Source organism: Triticum dicoccoides, chromosome 5A (assembly GCF_002162155.2).
Source record: "Triticum dicoccoides isolate Atlit2015 ecotype Zavitan chromosome 5A, WEW_v2.0, whole genome shotgun sequence".
NCBI classification, from domain to species: Eukaryota; Viridiplantae; Streptophyta; class Magnoliopsida; order Poales; family Poaceae; genus Triticum; species Triticum dicoccoides.
The window spans coordinates 270,329,877-270,350,287 of NC_041388.1; positions in this window are offsets into that span (position 1 = coordinate 270,329,877).

The following is a 20,411-nucleotide window of genomic DNA, read 5'->3' on the forward strand; positions in this document are numbered from 1 at the left end:
GATCCGCCGGTTTTGACACCGACAGGAGTTGAATAGACTCTAATCAAGAAAAGTTGCAGTTTTTAACTTCTTTAGGTTCATGTGGAGTATTAGCACAAGTTTAAACATTCACAATACATATCAAGCAAGCATGCAAGCATACAAAGAGTATATGAGCAGCGGAAAGTAAAGCATGCAAGTTGCAAGAATGTAAAGAGAAGGGATTGGAGTGTGCAAACGCAATTTAGAGACACGGTGATTTTTTATCCGTGGTTCCAATAGGTGGTGCTATCATACATCCACGTTGATGGAGACTTCAACACACGAAGGGTAACGGTTACGCGAGTCCACGGAGGGCTCCACCCACGAAGGGTACACGAAGAAGCAACCTTGTCTATCCCACCGTGGCCGTCACCCACGAAGGACTTGCCTCAGTAGGGTAGATCTTCACGAAGTAGGCGATCTCTTTGCCCTTACAAACTCCTTGGTTCAACTCCACAATCTTGTCGGAGGCTCCCAAGTGACACCTAGCCAATCTAGGAGACACACTCTCCAAGAAGTAACAAATGGTGTGTTGATGATGAACTCCTTGCTCTTGTGCTTCAAATGATAGTCTCCCCAACACTCAACTCTCTCTCTCATAGGATTGGATTTGGTAGAAAGAAGATTTGAGTGGAAAGCAACTTGGAAAGGCTAGAGATCAAGATTTATGTGGTTGGAATGGAATATCTTGACCTCAACACAAGTGTAGGTGGTTCTCTCTCAGAAAATGTGTATTGGAAGTGTAGGCATGTTCTTATGGCTCTCTCTCCATGAATGAAGAGTGGGGGGGGGGTATTTATAGCCTCCACACAAAATCTAACTGTTACACACAAATCACCAAACTCGGTGGGACCGATTCAGAGAACTCGGTCAGGCCGATTTGGTTCATAATGTGAGCGTTAGGTGTTTCGGTGGGACCGACTGGATCAACTCGGTGGGACCGATGTGCTAGGGTTAGGGTAAATCCAAAACTCGGTTTGACCGATTACTCAAACTCGGTGGGACCAGTTTGGGTAATAAGCGAAACAGAGAGTTGGCCAAGCAAACTCGGTGGGGCCGATTGTATATCTCGGTGGGACCAAAAATATTGCAATAGGTAACAGAGAGTTTTCAAGACCATCTCGGTGAGACCGAGATCCCATCGGTGAAACCGAACTGATTAGGGTTTCTGGCAGTGGCTATGTCAACTGAACTCGGTGGCTCCGGATAGAAAGAATCGATGGTGTCGAGTTTGACTTTTGGTTTGGGACAAATTTGGAAGTGAGAAAGTGGTTGAGGGGTTTGGAGCATATCACTAAGCACTTTGAGCAAGCAAGCCATTAAGCAACAACACCTCATCCCTTCTTAATAGTATTGGCTTTCCTATGGATTCAATGTGATCTTGGATCACTAAAATAGAAAATGTAGAGTCCTGAGCTTTGAGCTTCAGCCAATCCTTTGTCCTTAGCATATTGAGGGGTTCCACATCCTCTAGTCCATGCCACTCCATTGTTGAACTTGTCTGAAACATACTAGGTAGAAACATTAGTCCAACAAGAGATATGTTGACATTAATAACCAACATCACCCAGGGAGCACTTGTGCTTTCAATCTCCCCCTTTTTGGTAATTGATGACAACATACATCAAAGCTTTAGATAAAGATATAGAGAACAACAAGTAAAGCTTTGGAAGACATGTAGCATGCAAAGGGTCCCCCTATATGTATGCAATCATATAAATATGAAACATAGGAGCATGTGAATGCATAAGCATGACAGAGTAAGCCATGTGTTACATGTATCTTGGCTATATGCATTAGAGTGAAAGATGTAAATATAGGAAATGTGCCTTCATGCTCATGAGTCCTTCTTGCAAACAATATGTACATCAGCAAGAAATCCTCATGCACATGACTGTGATGCATATACTTAACTTGTGCTCTTGAGTTGTCTTAGAAGGGAATGGACCTGAGTAAACAAGGTTAGATAACACAGATACATCTACTAGCCAGAGCAAACAAAAGAACCACAAAGGTACCAAGACTGGGATGACATGTAGAGTGTGAGTACTGAGTACTCCATTGGATATAGACATGTCCCCAAAGGTAAAGATGTGCAATAGAATCAGAGATTTCCTCCCCTTAGATGTCTTGGTCCCCCGAAGTCTTGAATGGGATATTGGGAGAAGATACGGAACAGAAAATCAGAGCAAAAGAAAAGACAACAGAGCTAATGCAAGCAATCAAATATGATCAAATATGAACATGTCTTTCCCCTCTTAAAGACATGTAACTTATCTCCTCTTGAACACCAAGCATATGGGGTTTTCTTACTCTCTTCCCCTTGAGTGTTCTCTCCCCCTATAGAAATGATTAAGCATAGAGCTTTGATGTGATCTCTCTCCCCCTTTGACATCAATTTCCAAGAAGGGATCTTCTGGATTTTTGTTTTATTGCAGAAGGGTTTGGTCCTTGAGTCACAAAGCAAGTCGAATGTGATGCTGGTAGAGGACAAGAGTCATTGAGTGGAGCTGGAGCAAAAAAAAGAATGCAGGAATAAGTGGCAAGTTGTCTTTCCTGTAGTGAAATCGGTAGCACTAAGTTGTGTGCTTCGGTGGCCCCGAGAAAATTCGGTTGGGCTGAAGGAAATAAACCGATGTGACCGAGTCCATCACAAAGAAAACACTTCTTTCCTCGGCTCACTAGGCACTTAATATCTCACAAGGATTTTCAAGGAATTTGCTAAAAGATTTGCAATGAATTGGATGCAGAAAATGCAGAATAACAAGAAAGAAAAGAAATAAAAAGATCTAGATGAAGTTTTTTTTGGAAGGGGAAAATACATATGCATGAGACAAATGCAAGAGGAAACACAAGAGAACTTCATCTAGAATTGGGCGGTGACAAAGTCACCTATGTTAGAGTATATTGACTTAGGAGTCAAGTGAGGTCACTTGATCTTTGGTCATACTCATCGTTTAAGCTCAAAAATGGGGTTACCATTTTTTTGTTTAAGCATCTTGATATATTCACATCTTGTTGAGTTGCTTTAACCCATGACTTGGAGTAAAGCTTCTCTAAGATGGAAAACATACCTTGGGTGGTGGTGTTGATCTTGATCATGTAATTGAACTTGTGTGGGTTGCTCAAGGTTGATGTAGCTCATCAAGAGTTGGGAGCACCACCTTGGAATTTTGAGTTCATCTTCCTACATGGGTTAGCTTTGCAAGGAAGAGCACTTGTGTATCCAAAATGACAATCATAAATCTTAATGTACAATGTGTCAAAGGATATGTTTGAAGAGTTTTCTGCTTCCTTGTCTTCAACCACCATTATGTAGAGACTTGATGATGTAGAGATTGATCAAGATGTGAGTGAGTTGCAATCTCATGGATTTAGATTCATCCAAGTACCTACAAGGGTTAGATAGCATGCAAGGGTGCAAAAATATCCAAGACATATAGATAGCATCATGAAAGAAAAATCAAGGATTAGTCAAAGGCTCATGCCTTGCATGTATTCAAATGGAGTTCCTACTCCAAGTTTGAAGCATCAATGATGTTCAATTCACCTCTCAAACGGCAAAAGACTTTCTCATCAAGCGGTTTGGTAAATATATCCGCTAATTGCTTATCGGTGCGAACATGCTTAAGATCAATGTCCCCTTTGGCAACATGATCTCGAATGAAATGATGACGAACTTCAATATGCTTAGTTCAAGAATGTTGCACGGGATTGTGAGCAATCTTAATAGAACTTTCATTGTCACAAAGCAATGGAACATGTTTCACATATATCCCATAATCTTTAAGAGTTTGGGTCATCCAAAGTAATTGAGCACAACATGATCCAGCAGCAATGTATTCCGCTTTGGCGGTGGATAAGGATACCGAGTTTTGTTTCTTGGAGGACCAAGACACAAGAGATCTACCAAGAAATTGACAAGTACCTGAAGTGGACTTTCTATCAACCTTGTCTCCAGCATAGTCCGAATCGGAGTAACCAACAAGATCGAAAGAAGACCTCTTAGGATACCAAATGCCAAAATTTGGTGTGTTATTAAGTATCTAACTATCCTTTTCACAGCCTTAAGACGACACTCTTTAGGGGCCGTTTGATATCGTGGACACATGCATACACTCATCATAATATCAGGACGAGAGGCACATAGATATAGCAATGAACCAATCATAGAGCGGTAAACTTTTTGATCAACCGGTTCACCATCTTTGGTCAAATCAAGATGTCCAATAGTAGGCATGGGTGTAGACATACCTTTGCATTCTTGCATATTGAACTTCTTGAATAAGTCCTTGGTGTACTTTGTTTGAGAGACAAAGGTACCTTCCTTAGTTTGCTTGATTTGCAAACCAAAAAAGAATTTGAGTTCAGTCATCATAGACATCTCAAACTTCTCCGACATTAACTTTCCAAACTTCTCACTAAAATGAGGGTTAGTTGAACCAAATGTAATATCATCAACATAAATTTGGCACACAAATAGTTCTACAATAACCCTTTTTGTAAAAAGAGTAGAATCAATTTTACCAATTTCAAAGCCTTTTTCAATAAGAAACTTGGTCAAGCATTTATACCACGCTCTAGGGGCTTGTCTAAGACCATAAAGGGCTTTGTGAAGTTTGTAAACATGATTAGGTTTCTTAGGATTGACAAAGCCGGGAGGTTGCTTAACGTAAACTTCCTCCTCAATTTCACCATTTAGAAAAGCACTTTTAATGTCCATTTGGTACAAGGTGATATCATGGTGATTAACATAAGCAACTAAGATGTGAATGGACTCAAGTCTAGCAACGGGAGCATATGTCTCACCATAGCCCATACCTTAGACTTGAGTGTAGCCTTGGGCGACTAGGCGAGCCTTGTTGTGGACGACTTGACCATCTTCATCTTGCTTGTTGCGAAACACCCATTTGGTACCAATGATGTTGTGGTTCTTGTCAGGCTTCTTGGCCAATGTCCACACTTGATTTCTCTCCAAGTTGTGTAGCTCTTCGTGCATAGCGTTAATCCAATCCGGATCTTCCAATGCTTCCTCAACCTTCATAGGTTCAATGCTAGAGATGAATGAGTAATGTTCACAAAAGTTAGCCAAACGAGTTTTAGAGCGAGTGATTCTCCCGGTTTGGATATCATTGTAGATTGGCTCGATGGGATGATCTTTAGCGACTCTTTCTCGAACTTATGGAAGCTTTGGCTTGGCTCGGGGTGGAACATCCTCTTCATCTTGATCTTCTTCTTGGCCTTCTTCATTGTTGATGTTGTCATTCTCTTGTCGTGGTGGAGAAGGAGGTTATTGATGTTCATCTTGGTGTACTTCCTCGTTTTCTTTGTCTTGGTGTGCCCCACTTGTGGATGCTTCCGTATCAATTCTTGGTTCACCTTGTCGTGAGGTGGAAGCTTCCACTTGGATGGATGAGGTACTCTCCTTCACCTCTGTTGGACGAATCTTGCCAATAGAAAAGTCTTGGATTGCTTCCGAAGGGTCTTTGTATCCTATATCAATTGGCAATTGCTCTACTTGAGAGCCGTTAGATTCATCAAACTTCACATCTACCATCTCTTCAACCTTTCGGGTGAAATTGTTGTAGACACGGTAAGTGTGAGAGTTTGAGCCATAACCAAGTAGGAAACCTTCATGAGATTTAGGAGCAAATTTAGAACGATGATGCTTATCAAGAATGTAGCACTTTGAGCCGAATACTTGAAAGTATCCAACTTGGGGTTTGTTACCGGTGAGGAGCTCGTATGCCGTCTTGCCGAGTAGCTTGTGAAGATACAAGCAATTTTTTTTCATGACAAGCTGTCTCAACCGCTTCCGCCCAAAAGTGTTTTGGAGTCTTGTACTCATCAAGCATCGTTCTTGCCATCTCAATAAGAGTTCGGTTCTTCCTCTCAACAACTCTATTTTGTTGAGGTGTGTACGTAGCTGAGAACTCATGTAAAATCCCCTCTTCGTCAAGAAAGGTATCCACATTTGCGTTCTTGAACTCCATTCCGTTGTCGCTCCGAACCTTCTTGATTTTCACGTCAAATTGATTTTGGGCCTTCCTAGCGAAGGTTTTCAAGATCTTTTGGACCTGCGATTTGTCATCAAGAAAGAACACCCACGTAAATATTGAAAAATCATCAACTATGACTAGACCAAATGAGTTACCACCGAGACTCTTGTAGGCATTGGGACCAAAGAGATCCATGCGAAGTAGCTCGATTGGTCTTCTCGTGGTCATGATGTTCTTCGCGCGATGACTTCCTCCAACCTGTTTTCCTGCCTGACAAGCACTACAAAGTCTATCCTTATCAAATATGACATCTTTTATTCCAAGGATATGATCACCTTTAATAAGTTCATCAAGATTTCGCATACCCACATGACCTAGTCTTCCATGCCACAACCAGCCTTTAGAAGATTTAGTAATTAAGCAAGTTCTAGGTTGAGCCTTTTTAGTGAAATCAACAATGTAAAGATCACCACTACGTATACCGGTAAAGACCATTTTACGATTGTCTCTACAAAACACTTGTCAATCTACCTCAGTAAACAGGACATTGAAACCAAAATCAGCAAGTCTAGATACTGAAAGTAAATTGTACCCAAGAGATTCAACGAGCATGACATTTTGTATGGAGCTAGCTATCATGTGAGATGGCCACCTTACCTAGGCCAACCACCTTACCCTTTAAGTTATCACCAAAGGTGACATACTTTCGAGGGCCGTCGTTTTCAGCCAGCTCACGGAACATATCTTTATCTCCGGTCATATGATTAGTACATCCACTATCAAGGACCCATTCCTTTCCTCCGGCCATGTAGCCGCGAAGATTTGCCATAAGACCAAAGTGTCTCATCGCATCATCATGATCATAGTCACTATCATCATCCTCATCATAGTATCCATGTTCAACATCATCTTGTGATTGATCAACTCCTAGAGAGGGTAATTCATTAGATAAATGATCCTTTCTATGGTTATCTTTATGAATTCTAATAGCTTCGGAAATGATATGGCTAATGATCCCAACATCTCCTATGGCACACATGAGATTGTTAAGCTCAAATAGACAATCACCAAAGCTAGGATCACTAGAATTCATCTTACTCAAGGAAATAGACTTATGAAGGATTTCGTCTAAATTTTTCAAGGAATAATTTGGAAATCGTTCCTCAAGAAATTTCCATATAGCATAGGCACAATCAAGAGTAGGCAAACTAGCAATCAAACTTTTGGGAAAACTCTAATGATAAGATTGATAGTTCTAAGATTGCGAATCATGTCAAGATCCTCTTCGGGTGTAGGATGCAAAGGATCAATATGAGGTGCACAAGGACTAGTAATGTACTTGTTCAAATGATATTCATTGAAAATCTCAAGCACTTCATTTTTCCATTCATAGAAGAACTCTCCATCAAGAATAGGAACTCTACGTCTAAGACTCCCCAAAGTAGACACATCCATCTTCCTCCAAAGGTGTTTAAACCAAGGCAATGGAGACCAAAGCTCTGATACCAATTGAAAGGATCGAGAAGAGGTGTCTAGAGGGGGGGTGAATAGACTCTAATCAAGAAAAGTTGCAGTTTTTAACTTCTTTAGGTTCATGTGGAGTATTAGCACAAGTTTAAACATTCACAGTACATATCAAGCAAGCATGCAAGCATACAAAGAGTATATGAGTAGCGGAAAGTAAAGCATGCAAGTTACAAGAATGTAAAGAGAAGGGATTGGAGTGTGCAAACGCAATTTGGAGACACGGTGATTTTTTATCCGTGGTTCCAATAGGTGGTGCTATCGTACATCCACTTTGATGGAGACTTCAACACATGAAGGGTAACGGTTGCGCAAGTCCACGGAGGGCTCCACCCACGAAGGGTACACGAAGAAGCAACCTTGTCTATCCCACCATGGCCGTCACCCACGAAGGACTTGCCTCACTAGGGTAGATCTTCACGAAGTAGGCGATCTCTTTGCCCTTACAAACTCCTTGGTTAAACTCCACAATCTTGTCGGAGGCTCCCAAGTGACACCTAGCCAATCTAGGAGACACCACTCTCCAAGAAGTAACAAATGGTGTGTTGATGATGAACTCCTTGCTCTTGTGCTTCAAATGATAGTCTCCCCAACACTCAACTCTCTCTCATAGGATTGGATTTGGTAGAAAGAAGATTTGAGTGGAAAGCAAGTTGGGAAGGCTAGAGATCAAGATTTATGTGGTTGGAATGGAATATCTTGACCTCAACACAAGTGTAGGTGGTTCTCTCTCAGAAAATGTGTATTGGAAGTGTAGGCATGTTTTGATGGATCTCTCCATGAATGAAGAGTGGGTGGAGGGGTATTTATAGCCTCCACACAAAATCTAACCGTTACACACAAATCACCAAACTCGGTGGGACCGATTCAGAGAACTCAGTCAGACCGATTTGGTTCATAATGTGACTGTTAGGTGTTTCGGTGGGACTGACTGGATCAACTCGGTGGGACCGATGTGCTGGGGTTAGGGTAAATCCAAAACTCGGTCTGACCGATTACTCAAACTCGATGGGGGCGATTTGGGTAATAAGCGAAACAGAGAGTTGTCCAAGCAAACTCGGTGGGACCAAAAATATTGCAATAGGTAACAGAGAGTTTTCAAGCCCATCTCGGTGAGGCCAAAATCCCATCGGTGAGACTGAACTTATTAGGGTTCTGGCAGTGGCTATGTCAACTGAACTCGGTGGCTCCGGATAGAAAGAATAGGTGGGGCCGAGTTTGACTTTTGGTTTGGGACAAATTTAGAAGTGAGAAAGTGGTTGAGGGCTTTGGAGCATATCACTAAGCACTTTGAGCAAGCAAGCCATTAAGCAACACCTCATCCCTTCTTAATAGTATTGGCTTTCCTATGGACTCAATGTGATCTTGGATCACTAAAATAGAAAATGTAGAGTCCTGAGCTTTGAGCTTGAGCCAATCCTTTGTCCTTAGCATATTGAAAGGGTTCACATCCTCTAGTCCATGCCACTCCATTGTTGAACTTGTCTGAAACATACTAGGTAGAAACATTAGTCCAACAAGAGATATGTTGACATTAATTACCAAAATCACCCAGGGAGCACTTGTGCTTTCACCTTCGTTTGCTCCTGTGACAGTACGTCCAAGAGAGCTTTGGAGTGCTAGGTGTCGGTGTCAAAACCGGCGGATCTCGGGTAGGGGGTCCCGAACTGTGCGTCTAGGGTCGATGGTAACAGGAGACAGGGACACAATGTTTTACCCAGGTTCGGGCCCTCTTGATGGAGGTAATACCCTATGTCCTGCTTGATTGATCTTGATGAATATGATGATTACAAGAGTTGATCTACCATGAGATCGTAATGGCTAAACCCTAGATGTCTAGCTTGTATGATTGTGATTGCCTCTACGGACTAAACCCTCCGGTTTATAAAGACACTAGAGGGGCCTAGGGTTGTACAAAGTCGGTTTACAAAGGAAGGAATCTACATATCCGAACGCCAAGCTAGCCATCCACACAAAGGAGAGTCCCATCCGGACACGGGAGGAAGTCTTATGTCTTGTATCTTCATAGCCCATTAGTCCGGCCCATGTTACATAGTTCGGACGCCCGAGGACCCCTTAATCCAGGACTCCCTCAGTAACCCCTAAACCTGGCTTCAATGATGATGTGTCCGGCGTGTAGATTGTCTTCGGCATTGCAAGGCAGATTCCTCCTCCGAATACTCCAAAATAGCCTTCGAACACAGATAACGTGTTCGGCTCTACAAAGCAAATACCACACACAACCGCAGAGAGCATAATATTTCATGAGTCTAATCTACTGACAGCTTTTGCAGCATGATATCACGTCCCTGCTCGATCCTTATTCCGAACCGTTTTTTAGCCTTCTGCTCCACGTTTCAAGACGCGGTTTTATTGGCACATCTTGTCAAAGCTGAGATCGTGTCCCCTTATTACGGGATTTTCATCAATATGGGCGTGGGTAATCCAACCGCCCCATTGGTACGATTCCTAGGGAATAGGCAAGTTTTAAGGCTCATGAGGAGGCGTTTGATATTCATCGTCTTTATAAAGGGGCACAGACACGTCCTTCTCCTCTACGCCCACCTCTTCCTCAACTTTTCCAACCTCGAGCTCTAGCACCTAGGTTTCAACTTAATCGTTCCAAGCCTCCCAGTCATTTTCGGACCTAGACTTCAAGGCCGGTGGGTGGCCTCCTCTGTCACAAAGGAGGATATCGCGAAGCTTCCGGCGGCAAGGTGCCTGACCGCGGAAATCCTCCACAGGCTCCCTACTAAGGAGCAGGTTATTCCTACACCCAGATCCGGCGAGAGGGTTGTATTCATCTCCCACTTCCTCCGGAGGCTAGGGTTCGCTCTCCACCCCTTCATTCGTGGTCTCATGTTCTATTATGGGCTAGATTTTCACGATCTGGCTCCAGAATCCTTTCTTCAAATCTCGGCATTCATAGTCATGTGCGAGGCCTTTCTCCGCATTTCCCCACACTTTGGCTTATGGCTCAAGACTTTAATGTGAAGCCAAAGGTAGTCGACGGGGAGCAAGCGGAGTGTGGTGGCGCTATGGTGAGCAAGCTCGCCAATACTCTTTGGCCAAAGGGCTCCTTCACGGAAACTTCCAACCTATGGCAGCGGGAGTGGTTTTACATCACTGAACACCGTGGTACCAAGTGGACAGCTACACCTGCATTCTGATCTGGCCCTCCATTACGACTCGCATCATGGATTAATAAGGGGCTGGACTAGGGATCGATTGACGAAGTGCAGACACTACAAAGCCGTATCCGGAGCCTCCTTGAAAAGGACACCGGCCTCATCAACGTGATCCAGGTAATGCTAGTCTGCTGGGTCCTGTCGTGCCAGCGACGGCCTCTCCGCATGTGGGAGTTCAATCCAGAAGGACCACAGACCCTTCATCACTTCTTTGGCACAACGCACAGAGGGATGTGGAAGTTATTCTTCGGGACCCAAAAACAGTTGTCAGATACAACCGAGGACATCAGCCTCGACTGCAACCATCTGGATACCTCGGTAAGCACTCGACTCCTGAACACAGCTTAGTTGATTATCCCATATCAATATACTGAGAAACCTATCTTCGACCAGGGATGGATAAAGAAAGCGGCACGAATTAGGTGTTCGGCCCCACTTCCCAAAGACTCAGCCGATCCCGTGTTAGCAGGGATGCTAGCCCTGGCGCCGTATCAAGTGCCTGCGAAGGAGGACAAAGAGAAGAGAAAAAAGGCTAGGGGTGGCCCCCACTCTGAAGGTACACCTGACGCTATGTCCGGGAAGACCGGCACTCCCTCTTCTGAAGAGGAAGGGAAAGAAGAAGCTGATATCCCTTCACCCCATGGGAAGAAAAGGACCGCCTCTGAAGATTCGAAGGTGGAGGCTTCCAAGAGAGGGAAAATGTCCCTGTCAGACGATTCAGGTTCGGAAGAAGACGTTGCCACACAGTTCCTCCGTAAGGACAAGCTTTTCGCCAAATCGTAAGTGAACAAGGGTATTCTAGACATATCACGTTGTTTCCAGGTCACAAGGGTAACCTCTTAAATATATGCTTGCAATCCAGCCTGCAGTCTTCCTCAACAGTCCTCCTCCTCGGGTGTCCTGCTTACGGAGATGATGGAAAGCGAGACGCCTCCACATGCTTCCTCGCCCCTTAGGGCGGACGACTTTGAGGTGTCATCCTGGAGGGTTTCCCCCGATCATCAAGTGGCACAGGGGGCAATGAAGGCAGCACCCGAAGGTGATACTTCGGTCGTCAAGGGTCTGGGGTGTGCATCCCCTACAGAGACCAACAATAAAGGCCCCAGACTATCCGGTTTACAGCCGAATACGACACTAGGTTCGAGTGAGCATATCCCTTCGAAGGGAGTTCGAACTCCTGCAGCCGCTTCCAGGAGTCCGGAAGCGCCGGATACATTAATGGGCATGTCGCAGATTGCGTCCATCTCAGAGGAACATCCTACCTTAATGGGTATGGTAGTTGAGAGGATTCTGTCCGCAAGAAGCGGATTGAATGAAGCCTTCACGGGCCTGCTAAGAGGCTTTGAGATATGTAATGTATTATCTTAACCGCTCTTCACATGCAGAATGTGTCTGTGCATAGATAGTAGCCCCTGAGACTCTGGTCGGCCTCCACAGGGAGGCGATCAGAGGATCAAAAAGGTATTCTCAGGAAATGACATGATTAATTTGAAAATAGGCTGGTATGTTAACGGCGACTGCCCATGCTGCAGAAGTTGCAGATTTAAAGCAGAAACTTGAGTCAGTGGATGAGGACGTTACTCTTATCAACAGGCGGCTCGACGAGGCACAAGGTATGTTTTGGGGCCGTCGTCTTATGCATGTATACTAATATTAGCACGAATCTGAAAATTATATACTAGGGCATGCATAATTGCAGATGGTGCTGCTGCGGTTGAGACCCTTTGGGCTGAACTTGCCCGGGCCAAGGAGCAAGCCAGAGTGAGCAATGCAGCTGTCAAGAAGGCAACTGCTGAGTTAAAGGCCGAACAAGCCGCTTGGCGCCAGTGCAAGGAGAGAATATCTTCCATAGCACGAGACCTAAAGGATGACACAAGCCAATGTGAATCACTCTAGAAGGATAACAAAGCCAAGGTAGCCGAACTCAACAAGGCTTTACAAGAGGCGCGAGAGGCACGGTCCGAGTCTAGAGCGGCTCGCGAGGAGATCCGGCAAGCTGGGGAGATAGCGGCTGGTAAGCCCTTTCTATTACAGACTAAATTTGGCAACCCGAAGTATGCCCTGCTTGATCAATTGTGGAGTTCTCCAGACTCATGCTTGGACGTGCCGAAGAGTGTCGCCGATGTGGCGCAGTTTTATCAAGCACAAGACGGACATGCAGTGGAGAAGCTTTTCTGGTCATAGTGTTGGGGAACGTTGCAGAAAATTAAAATTTTTCCTACGGTTTCACCAAGATCCATCTATGAGTTCATCTAAGCAACGAGTCAAGGGAGAGAGTTTGCATCTACATACCACTTGTAGATCGCGTGCGGAAGCTTGCAAGGTGATGATGTAGTCGTACTCGACGTGATTCGAATCACCGATGACCAAGTGCTGAAAGGACAGCACCTCCGCGTTCAACACACGTACGGGACGGGAGACGTCTCCTCCTTCTTGATCCAGCAAGGGGAAGGAGAGGTTGAGGAAGATAGCTCCACCGGCAGCACGACGGCGTGGTGATGGTGGAGAGGTAGTACTCCGACAGGGCTTCGCCAAGCGCACAACGGAGGAGGAGAGGTGTTGGGGAGGGGAGGGCTGGGCCTTGGAGGGTGGTGCGGCTGCCCTCCCCTCACCCCTCTATTTATAGGGCGAAGGGAGAAGGGGGCCGGCCCCCTAGAACCCATCTAGGGGGGGGTGCGGCGGCCTAGGGGGGAGGGGAGAGGGTGGCTTGCCCCCCAAGTCAAGGGGGCGCCCCCTCTAGGGTTCCCCCTCAACCCTAGGCGCATGGGCCCAAGGGAGGGGGGTGCGGCCAGCCCACCAGGGGCTGGCTCCCTGCCCCACGCAGCCCATGTGGCCCCCCGGGAGGGGTGGCCCCTCCCGGTGGACCCCCGGAACCCTTCCGGTGGCCCCGGTACAATACCGGTATGACCCCGAAACTTCCCGGTGTCCGTTTGACAACTTCCCATATATAAATCTTTACCTCCGGACCATTCCGGATCTCCTCGTGACGTCCAAGATCCCATCCGGGACTCCGAACAACATTCGGTAGTCACATACTAGTCTTCCTAATAACCCTAGCGTCACCGAACCTTAAGTGTGTAGACCCTACGGGTTCGGGAGACATGCAGACATGACCGAGACGCTCTCAGTCAATAACCAACAGCGGGATCTGGATACCCATGATGGCTCCCACATGCTCCTCGATGTTGTCCTCAGATGAACCACTATGTCGAGGATTCGATCAAACCCTGTATGCAATTCCCTTTGTCAACCGGTACGTTACTTGCCCGAGACTCGATCGTCGGTATCCCAATACCTTGTTCAGTCTCGTTACCGGAAAGTCACTTTACTCGTACCGTAATGCATGATCCCGTGTCCAACACCTTGGTCACATTGAGCTCATTATGATGATGCATTACCGAGTGGGCCCAGAGATACCTCTCCGTCATACGGAGTGACAAATTCCAGTCTCGATCCGTGTCAACCCAACAGCTACTTTCGGAGATACCTGTAATGCACCTTTATAGTCACACAGTTACGTTGTGACATTTGATACACCCAAGGCACTCTTACGGTATCCGGGAGTTACACGATCTCATGGTCGAAGGAAGAGATACTTGACACTGGCAAAGCTCTAGCAAAACGAACTACACGATCTTTTATGCTATGCTTAAGATTGGGTCTTGTCCATCACATCATTCTCCTAATGATGTGATCCCGTTATCAACGACATCCAATGTCCATAGTCAGGAAACAATGACTATCTGTTGATCACAACGAGCTGGTCAACTAGAGGCTCACCAGGGACATATTGTGGTCTAAGTATTCACACGTGTATTACGATTTCCGGATAATACAGTTATAGCATGAATAAAAGACATTTATCATGAACATTGAAATATAATAATACTTTTATTATTGCCTCTAGGGCATATTTCCAACAGTCTCCCACTTGCACTAGAGTCACCAATCTAGTTACATTGTGATGAATCGAACACCCATAGAGTTCTGGTGTTGATCATGTTTTGCACGCGAGAGAGGTTTAGTCAGCGGATCTGCGACATTCAGATCCGTGTGCACTTTGCAAATCTCTATGTCTCCATCTTGAACATTTTCACGGATGGAGTTGAAACAATGCTTGATGTGCCTGGTCTTCTTGTGAAACCTGGGCTCCTTGGCGAGGGCAATAGCTCCAGTGTTGTCACAGAAGAGTTTGATCGGCCCCGACGCATTGGGTATGACTCCTAGGTCGGTGATGAACTCCTTCACCCAAATCGCTTCATGCGCTGCCTCCGAGGCTGCCATGTACTCCGCTTCACACGTAGATCCCGCCACGACGCTCTGCTTGCAGCTGCACCAGCTTACTGCTCCACCATTCAACATATACACGTATCCGGTTTGTGACTTAGAGTCATCCAGATCTGAGTCGAAGCTAGCGTCGACGTAACCCTTTACGACGAGCTCTTCGTCTCCTCCATAAACGAGAAACATGTCCTTCGTCCTTTTCAGGTACTTCAGGATATTCTTGACCGCTGTCCAGTGTTCCTTGCCGGGATTACTCTGGTATCTTGCTACCAAACTTACGGCAAGGTTTACATCGGGTCTGGTACACAGCATGGCATACATAATAGATCCTATGGCTGAAGCATAGGGGATGACACTCATCTCTTCTTTATCTTTTGCTGTGGTCGGTGACTGAGCCGAGCTCAATCTCACACCTTGTAACATAGGCAAGAACCCCTTCTTGGACTGATCCATTTTGAACCTCTTCAAAATCTTATCAAGGTATGTGCTTTGTGAAAGACCTATGAGGCGTCTCGATCTATATCTATAGATCTTGATGCCTAATATATAAGCAGCTTCTCCAAGGTCCTTCATTGAAAAACACTTATTCAAGTAGGCCTTAATGCTGTCCAGAAATTCTATATTATTTCCCATCAAGAGTATGTCATCTACATATAATATGAGAAATGCTACAGAGCTCCCACTCACTTTCTTGTAAACGCAGGCTTCTCCATAAGTCTGCATAAACCCAAACGCTTTGATCATCTCATCAAAGCGAATGTTCCAACTCCGAGATGCTTGCACCAGTCCATAAATAGATCGCTGGAGCTTGCATACTTTGTTAGCGTTCCGAGGATCGACAAAACCTTCCGGCTGCATCATATACAGTTCTTCCTTAAGATGCCCGTTAAGGAATGCCGTTTTGACGTCCATTTGCCATATCTCATAATCATAGTATGCAGCAATTGCTAACATGATTCGGACGGACTTCAGCTTCGCTACGGGAGAGAAAGTCTCGTCGTAGTCAATCCCTTGAACTTGTCGATAACCCTTAGCGACAAGTCGAGCCTTATAGATGGTAACATTACCATCCGCGTCCGTCTTCTTCTTAAAGATCCATTTGTTTTCTATCGCTCGCCGATCATCAGGCAAGTCTGTCAAAGTCCATACTTTGTTTTCATACATGGATTCTATCTCGGATTTCATGGCTTCAAGCCATTTGTTGGAATCCGGGCCCGCCATCGCTTCTTCATAGTTCGAAGGTTCATTGTTGTCTAACAACATGATTTCCAGGACAGGGTTGCCGTACCACTCTGGTGCGGAACGTGTCCTTGTGGACCTACGAAGTTCAGCAGTAACTTGATCCGAAGTACCTTGATCATCATCATTGTTTTCCTCTTCAGTTGGTGTGGGCATCACAGGAACGGTTTCCTGCGCTGCGCCACTTTCCCGCTCAAGAGGTAGTACTTCATCGAGTTCTACTTTCCTCCCACTTACTTCTTTCGAGAGAAACTCTTTTTCCAGAAAGCATCCGTTCTTGGCAACAAAGATCTTGCCTTCGGATCTTAAGTAGAAGGTATACCCTACAGTTTCCTTAGGGTATCCTATGAATACGCATTTTTCCGACTTGGGTTCGAGCTTTTCAGGTTGAAGTTTCTTGACATAAGCATCGCATCCCCAAACTTTTAGAAACGACAGCTTAGGTTTCTTTCCAAACCATAATTCATACAGTGTCGTCTCAACGGATTTAGACGGTGCCCTATTTAAAGTGAATGTAGCTGTCTCTAGAGCGTATCCCCAAAATGATAGCGGTAAATCGGTAAGAGACATCATAGACCGCACCATATCCAATAGAGTGCGATTACGACGTTCGGACACACCGTTTCGCTGAGGTGTTCCAGGCGGCGTGAGCTGTGAAACGATTCCACATTTCCTTAAGTGTGTACCAAATTCGTGACTTAAGTATTCTCCTCCACGATCTGATCGTAAGAATTTTATCTTTCGGTCACGTTGATTCTCTACCTCATTCTGAAATTCCTTGAACTTTTCAAAGGTCTCAGACTTGTGTTTCATTAAGTAGACATACCCATATCTACTCAAGTCATCTGTGAGAGTGAGAACATAACGATATCCTCCGCGAGCCTCAACGCTCATTGGACCACACACATCGGTATGTATGATTTCCAACAAGTTGGTTGCTCGCTCCATTGTTCCGGAGAACGGAGTCTTGGTCATTTTGCCCAAGAGGCATGGTTCGCACGTGTCAAACGATTCATAATCAAGAGACTCTAAAAGTCCATCAGCATGGAGCTTCTTCATGCGCTTGACACCAATGTGACCAAGGCGGCAGTGCCACAAGTATGTGGGACTATCGTTATCAACTTTAAATCTTTTGGCATCTACACTATGAACATGTGTAATATTACGCTCGAGATTCATTAAGAATAAACCATTGACCATCGGAGCATGACCATAAAACATATCTCTCATATAAATCGAACAACCATTATTCTCAGACTTAAATGAGTAGCCATCTCGTATTAAACGAGATCCTGATACAATGTTCATGCTCAAACTTGGCACTAAATAACAATTATTAAGGTTCAAAACTAATCCCGTATGTAGAGGCAGCGTGCCGACGGCGATCACATCGACTCTGGAACCATTCCCGACGCGCATCGTCACCTCGTCCTTTGCCAGTCTCCGTTTATTCCGCAGCTCCTGCTGTGAGTTACAAATATGAGCAACGGCACCGGTATCAAATACCCAGGAGTTACTACGATTACTGGTAAGGTACACATCAATCACATGTATATCAAATATACCTTTGGTGTTGCCGGCCTTCTTATCCGCTAAGTATTTGGGGCAGTTCCGCTTCCAGTGACCCTTCCCCTTGCAATAAAAGCACTCAGTCTCAGGCTTGGGTCCATTCTTTGACTTCTTCCCGGTAACTGGCTTACCAGGCGCGGCAACATCTTTGCCGTCCTTCTTGAAGTTCTTCTTACCCTTGCCCTTCTTGAACTTAGTGGTCTTATTGACCATCAACACTTGGTGTTCTTTCTTGATTTCAGCCTCTGCTGACTTCAGCATCGAGAACACTTCAGGAATGGTCTTTTCCATCCCCTGCATGTTGTAGTTCATCACAAAGCTCTTGTAGCTTGGTGGGAGCGACTGGAGGATTCTGTCAATGACCGCCTCATCTGGGAGGTTAATGTTCAGCTGGGTCATACGGTTGTGCAACCCAGACATCTTCAGGATGTGCTCACTGACAGAACTGTTTTCCTCCATCTTACAACTGTAGAACTTGTCGGAGACATCATATCTCTCGACCCGGGCATGAGCTTGAAAAACTAGTTTCAGCTCTTCGAACATCTCATATGCTCCGTGGTGCTCAAAACGCTTTTGGAGCCCCGGTTCTAAGCTGTAAAGCATGCCACACTGAACGAGGGAGTAATCATCAGCACGAGACTGCCAAGCATTCATAATGTCTTGGTTCTCTGGGACGGGAGCGTCACCTAGCGGTCCTTCTAGGACATATTGTTTCCTGGCAGCTATGAGGATGATCCTCAGGTTCCAGACCCAGTTCGTATAGTTGCTGCCATCATCTTTCAGCTTGGTTTTCTCTAGGAACGCGTTGAAGTTCATGTTGACATTAGCGTTGGCCATTGATCTACAAGACATATTTGCAAAGGTTTTAGACTAAGTTCATGATAATAAAGTTCTAATCAAATTATGAACTCCCACTTAGATCAGACATCCCTCTAGTCATCTAAGTGTTACACGATCCGAGTCGACTAGCCCGTGTCCGATCATCACGTGAGACGGACTAGTCATCGTCGGTGAACATTCTCATGTTGATCGTATCTTCCATACGATTCGTGTTCGACCTTTCGGTCTCCGTGTTCCGAGGCCATGTCTGCACATGCTAGGCTCGTCAAGTTAACCCTAAGTGTTTTCGCTGTGTAAAACTGTCTTACACCCGTTGTATGTGAACGTAAGAATCCATCACACCCGATCATCACGTGGTGCTTAGAAGCGACGAACTGTAGCAACGGTGCACAGTTAGGGGAGAACACTTCTTGAAATTTTTGTAAGGGATCATCTTGTTTACTACCGTCGTCCTAAGTAAACAAGATGCATAATACATAATAAACATCACATGTAATTATATAGTTGTGACATGATATGGCCAATATCATATAGCTCCATTGATCTTCATCTTCGGGGCTCCATGATCATCTTGTCACCGGCTTGACACCATGATCTCCATCATCATGATCTCCATCATCGTGTCTTCATGAAGTTGTCACGCCAACGGCTACTTCTACTTCTATGACTAACGTTTAGCAATAAAGTAAAGTAGTTTACATGACGTTATTCAATGACACGCAGGTCATACAAAAAATAAAGACAACTCCTATGGCTCCTGCCGGTTGTCATACTCATCGACATGCAAGTCTTGAATCCTATTACAAAGAACATGATCTCATACATCACAATTCATCATTCATCACAACTTCTGGCCATATCACATCACATGATCAATCGCTGCAAAAACAAGTTAGACGTCCTCTAATTGTTGTTGCATCTTTTACGTGGCTGCAATTGGGTTCTAGCAAGAACGTTTTCTTACCTACGAATCACCACAACGTGATTTTGTCAACTTCTATTTACCCTTCCTAAGGGCCCTGTTCATCGATTCCGCTCCAACTAAGGTGGGAGAGACAGACACCCGCCAGCCACCTTATGCAACTAGTGCATGTCAGTCGGTGGAACCGGTCTCACGTAAGCGTACGTGTAAGGTTGGTCCGGGCCGCTTCATCCCACAATACCGTTGAGCAAGAAAAGACTAGTAGAGGCAAGTAAGATGACAAAATCCACGCCCACAACAAAATTGTGTTCTACTCGTGCAAAGAGAACTACGCATAAACCTGGCTCTGATACCACTGTTGGGGAACGTTGCAGAAAATTAAAATTTTTCCTACGGTTTCACCAAGATCCATCTATGAGTTCATCTAAGCAACGAGTCAAGGGAGAGAGTTTGCATCTACATACCACTTGTAGATCGCGTGCGGAAGCTTGCAAGGTGATGATGTAGTCGTACTCGACGTGATTCGAATCACCGATGACCAAGTGCTGAACGGACAGCACCTCCGCGTTCAACACACGTACGGGACGGGAGACGTCTCCTCCTTCTTGATCCAGCAAGGGGAAGGAGAGGTTGAGGAAGACAGCTCCACCGGCAGCACGACGGCGTGGTGATGGTGGAGAGGTAGTACTCCGACAGGGCTTCGCCAAGCGCACAACGGAGGAGGAGAGGTGTTGGGGAGGGGAGGGCTGCGCCTTGGAGGGTGGTGCGGCTGCCCTCCCCTCACCCCTCTATTTATAGGGGGAAGGGAGAAGGGGGCCGGCCCCC